Raw genomic sequence first — 5,884 nt, forward strand, 5'->3', positions numbered from 1 at the left:
TCTTGGGGCTGGGGATTTAGCTCAGTGGCACAGTGCCTGCCTGGCAAGCGCAAGGTCATGAGTTCAATTTCTGGTACCAGAAAAAAAAAAAAAAAAAAAAAAAAAAAAGAAATTTTAAATTCTGTCTTAAAAGATGGGTCCCATGCCTTGCTTATTTAATTTTTCAGGTAGAACAAGATAAAGAATTTGAAAATTATTTTAATGATAGCTTTCTCTGCCTGCTCTGGGAAGAAAATCTTGGAGAGGGGTAACTGTCAGTGATCTCATTATTGTTTTTGCCACTAGCCAAAACAATACATAATAGCCCTCATGGTGCTTCTAAGGCCCAAATCTAAGAGAGTATTAAAAAATGAGTGACATTTTAAACACTGTGTAAAATAGCACATAGGAGTATGGAGTAGCTGTAGTGGTAACTTGTTTTCTTCTCTATATTAAAGAAGAAAGGAGGGGATATAGCTCAGAGGCACACTGCCTGCTTGGCAAGTGCAAGATCCTGAGTTCAATTCCCGGCACCAAAGAAAAGAAAAGAAAGAAGAAAGAAATGAAGGCATGAAGAGAGGGAGGAGGGAGAGAGAGGCAAGGAAGAAAAGAAGAAAGAAGAGAAAAGCAGACTCCCTTGTTGATCTAGAACACCCTATAGAAAAAAGCCCTTGAGGGGCTGGGGATTTAGCTCAGCGGCACAGCACCTGCCTGACAAGCGCAAGGTCATGAGTTCGATTCCTGGTACCAGAAAAAAAAAAAAGCCCTTGAACAAGCCAGGCACCTCACCAGTTCTAGCTCTAGTAAGGCCCCAGAATGATAAGATTCCAGCCTCATCAAAGGATTGGAGTGGAGAAACCACCCTGCGTCAACAGCAAGGTAATGAGCTAGTTCACAAGGCACCAAGACTTCCCAGGTGGATTCCCAGCCAGAGAGGTCCTGCCCACCGCAGGTGCAGGGTGATAGGACACCCAGGGGGAGGCTAGTTTGGACCAATAGCTATGGGAACCAGGAACGGCATCCAGGAAAAGATTGGACCTTAGACTCAAGTGAGGTGCCTGGAAATCCCCTGGGGTGGGAAGACACTACTTTTATCCGTCTCTCCTAGAACAGATTCTATAGTCACCTGTCTATGTCCCACACCTGAAAGACACCTGTGCCTGAGCACATCCACATCTGAAGAGCAGTGTGGCTTAGCCAATCCCCTGGAGCTCTAGAAACCATATCCATGGTCACTGTCTTATTCTGATGAAGAACCATCAATGCTAACCAAGACAAATTACATAGCATGGCTAAAAAACAAAACACAACAATAAAACAACACATAGCCACAATACATAACCAACCAACTGGCTACGAAGAAGGTACACCGAGGCCAGGGTGGAAGATAAGGGACCTCAAGGTATGCAATGGTATCAGGCAAACTTGTTGCAGCCGATCCTAGTTTTAAAGAGTATTAACCATCCCCTTGGGGACAGATCCACCAGAAGTTTCCTTTAAATAAAAATTTTCAGGGAGCATTTAAAGAAGATTTTTTATTGTACCCTTTCATGGGCCTCTCAACTTCCTTGGGACGTTCCTATCTTGGGCTTGTGATTGCTCTTTCCTGGTAGTAGCCTCTCCTCCCTGCCACTCTTTCTCTGATCCCCTGCACCTCCTCCCTAGGCAGACCCAGTCATTCACCAAGAGTCTTTCCTTTTGGACTTCTTGTCTCTTCATTGTTCATTATTTCTCCTTGAGTAGCTGCCCCCTCATTTCCTTTAACTGTCACCTGTGCTGATGACAGCAGCTAACAATCATAAATGCTCATTACATGCCAGTCACTGTGCCAAACTCTGGTTTAATGATCACAAGAATCCTATGGAGTACATGCTGGTATCATCCCTATTTTTTTCTGTTGAAAAATGGAGGCTTGAACCTGCCCAAGGTCAGCCGGCTAGTAAAGGTCAGTCCACCACAAACCCCATGCTGATGACTGTCCTGTTCTTCACACTCCACGCGCTTCCTCACCCAGACACCCCTTCCAAAGCACAGAGCCATCTCCACCAGGCCCTCAAATCCAGAATGTCAACCAGCAGACACTAGGGAGTATTCACTGATATGCTGGCACCAGTTAAGGACATGTGATTCTTCCAGTCCCTGCTGCTTGGCACCTACCCTCTCCCCTGGTTATGCCCACCCTGCCAAGACTTCCCTATATGCAGCAGCCCTGGCACCAGGCTAGGGTGCGGACTGGCACAGAAAGGAGCTCCACACTCTGCTGGCCTTGGTCCTTGCAGGCGTTACACCTGCCTAAATACTGCAAATATCCTCCTCCTTCTGTCTCTTCAAACCAGTTCCTCCTGCTGACTTCCTTCTTTCAGAGGCCCACACCTCATTCTCCAGTTCCCCTTCTTCGGGGCCTGCTCCAAGCCTCTTTCCTTCCCTCTGCTGTTACCTTTGAACTGACCGGCCTGGCCTGTGCCTTTGACCCCGTTTATCTCTGTGGCCTCTTTCCTTTTTTCTGCATCTCCTTTCCTTCCCCATAATCTCCACCCTGAAACAGACTCTTCTATCTCTGGTCCAGTTTCCTTGGCTTCTGCTGAATGCTACTCCCAGGCCCTTCTTCTTCCATACTCTTGAGGTCAGGTGTTCCAGGTCAAAAGCTTTCCTCCCCACAAGATGGCCACCCTCTAACCATGTTTGCAACAGGTGGTGGTTGTACCCCCTGAAAATGCCACCTCCATTAGAGTGCCTTAAACAGAAAGTACTTAATAAATATTTATTTCAACCTAGCAAACCAAAAGTGTGAAAAAAAAAATTTTTTTTAATTGTTTTAAATCTAGTAAGCCAGCAGGGTGTGGTGCTACACACCTGTTATCCTACCAGCTCAGGAGGCTGAGGCAAGAGGATTCCCAGGTTCGATGTCAGCCTGGACAACACAGGGAGATTTTGTTTCAAAATAAAATTTAGAAAGTACCAGGCATATAGCTCAGTGGTAGAGCACTTGCCAAGCATTCAGGAGGCCTGGGGTTCAGTCCCCAGTATGGCAAAAATAAATTTAGTAGACAGATGCCCACTTGTGCTTCCAAAGTCCTCCTCCTTATTCTGTCCAACTTTCTCATCCTGCCAGGTCCTATTTGCCTGATTCCTGGGCATACATATGCCAAACACTGTGGCAGGAACTGGACATTCAGCTGATATTGACACCCATGGCTCCTCTCCAGGAACTCGTGGTCTGAGGTAGAGGGGAATCACAGAGTCTCAGAAAGAGTCAAATGACAGCCCATGCCAAAGGAGCTATGCAGACTCCAGCAGGTCCAGCTATGCTGGGACTATCTCATCCAGGCTACTCCAGAACCACTGGCTAAGCAGTTGGTCCTATGCAGGGCTCAGATCTGCTCTAGGGCTTTGGAAATGTTGCTTCCCCGCCCTGCTGCTCAGGTTCCTCATCTGTATAGTAAGTGAACCACCCCACGTACTTGTGAGGCTTAAAGGAGTCACACATGTGAGATGTTTAGAGCAGTACTTGACAGAGCCTGTGTACACTTTTATTATCTGACATCGATGGGCTCAGGAAATTAGAGACAGAAGGTGCCTTTGCAGACTCCTTGGGATTTCAGGTAACTTCCAGGATTATAACCCAGAGAGCTCGATCCCCAAGAGCTCCACCCAAATTCTCTCAACCCAGACCTCATTCTGCTCCTTCCCCTGAGCACTCCTGCAGATATGCACAGGAAACAGCTGGGCAGTAAGGACAGAGGCTGCAGCTCTCACCAAGTCCCATTTGACTCAGCCAACAAATATTTGTTGAGGACCCACTAGGTGCCAGCCTGTGCAAGGAAGGTGGTGCTGAGAGTGAGCACATTTCCTGACCACAAGTATTCACGTGTTATAGCCCACCAAATCCGTTAACTGGAAAGCGCTATGAAGGAAGAGAACACGGGCTGTGTGCCAGGGCTGACTGGGTGCAGTAAGGCATTTCAGAATGTTCACCATCACTGGCCATTCAAGAGATGCAAATTAAAACAACACGGAGACTCCATCTCACTCCAGAAAGAATGGCTATTATCAAGAAATCAGCCAAGCATGGCAGTGCACAACTGTAATCCAGGATTTGGGAGGCGGAGGCAGAAGGATCACCACAAGTTCAAGACCTGCCTGGGCTACATAGTGAGTTCAAGGTCAACCTAGACTACATACTGAGACCCTATCTCATATATATGATATATCATATACATATATATATCATACATATAAAACAAATGCTGGCCAGGCTGTGCAGAAAAATGAACCCTTCTCCACTGTTGGTGAAGGTATAGACTGGTACAACCACTATAGAAATCAGTGTGGAGTTTCGTCAAAAAACTAAAACTAGAGGTTCCATTCAACCCAGTTATTCTCCTCCTGTGTATTTTCCCAAAAGAATTAAAAGCATCATAGTACCGTGATACGTGCACACCCATGTTTATAGCAGCACAGTTTGTAATAGCTCAGTCTCGGAAACAGCCCAAAAGCTCATCAACCAATGAATGGTTAAAGGAGATGTGTGGTTTTTTCTATACAATGAAATACTGCTCTGCCATAAAGAAGGACATGTTTGAGACATGTCTAGGTGAATGGATGCACACTGAGACTATTCACTTAAGTGAAATAAATCAGACACACATGTTTAAATACCAAATTGTTTCTCTGGTGTCAGACACCAAAACTGTAAATAAGGGACAAAATATACAACAGATATTGAGAAATGTTCCAATAAGAAGGGGAACAAGAGGTGTGGGAATGAAGGAAGGGACAAGGAAAAAAGAACTGAAGGAAAAATGGAACAAAGCTTTGGTAAATAAGGAGAAGGATTAAAGGGAGGGGAGGGGAATGGGAAAAAAGAGGAAGCAAGATACACCATGTGCAGGTACAAATTCCATGATGAATGTTATCATTATGTACATCTAAAATGTACCAATAAAAATTTTAAAATGTAAAAACAAAATAAAAGTAAAATACAGTTAAAATAAAGAATAATTTTTTAATGTTTTAAAAAAAAAGGCTTTTCAGAAAAGTGACATTTGGCCTGCGATCTGAAAACCGGTATCACACTTTAAGGAAAGGCAATCTGCCTTGCTTTGACCCGCGGTGCCTGTCATGGAACCCCAAAGTCCCATACGGTACCTGAAGAATTCCCAGGCCTCTTGTGAGGGCCAGATGTGAGGCTGTTAACTCTGTCTGTGCCACGGACACAGCCCTTCACTGAAAAGGTAAGCAATGCCCCAGGAGGACCTCAAAACTCCCGGTAAACAGGACCTCACAAAGCAGGGTCTATATTTAGCCCCTGAGGTCCCACAGCCAGCGTCCTCCACCCAGCAGCCGACTGCCGGGGAGCGCAAGCAACCGGGCAGCTGTGAACTTCAAGGGGAGCAAGCGGCGTCCCAAGAAAGGAATTGGGACGACTGTGGGCCACCGTTTGGGTATGCGACTTCCCGCTCCTGTCTTATAAGATGTGGGTTCTTCCCCGCCCCCCAATTAGGGGGCAGGGACCCTTGAGGGAGTGATGGGGAGTGATGGGATGGGGAAAGAGGGCTGGCGAGAGGAAGGGGCCAGAAACACCTGCTGCCTAGAAATCGGCCAGCCTAGAGGGCTGCTAGGGTCTCACACGCCACTGTTGTCCCTGTGCCCCCCCCCCAAGGGCTGAGGAGGGAGCGCAGACTCGGGGCTGCCAGACAGAGCACAGCTCCAGCCCTCCGAGAAAAGCTCTCCTCTGTCGGCCTTCAGAAGCGCACTCCCCGCACCCGGCTTCCCAGGTCTGCTCAGGCTCAGCTCCGGGGCCACCCACGACGGTCCGGCTGTCCGGGCCGGTCGCTCCTCCCTCTGCGTCTCAGTTTTCGCCCGGGAGGTGAAGGGTCGACGCCCGCCCTCGGAGGACGCGCTC

General features: G+C 47.4%; 1 protein-coding gene across 1 annotated transcript in view; it reads right to left on the minus strand.

The window, feature by feature from the left end:
• Positions 1-5,884, minus strand: part of Pstpip2 (proline-serine-threonine phosphatase interacting protein 2) — a 99,567-nt gene that overhangs the window by 93,061 nt on the left and 622 nt on the right. The gene's annotated exons all lie outside the window — the stretch shown is intronic.

This window comes from Chinchilla lanigera, unplaced genomic scaffold (assembly GCF_000276665.1).
Source record: "Chinchilla lanigera isolate Chin_1 unplaced genomic scaffold, ChiLan1.0 scaffold00001, whole genome shotgun sequence".
Taxonomy (NCBI): Eukaryota; Metazoa; Chordata; class Mammalia; order Rodentia; family Chinchillidae; genus Chinchilla; species Chinchilla lanigera.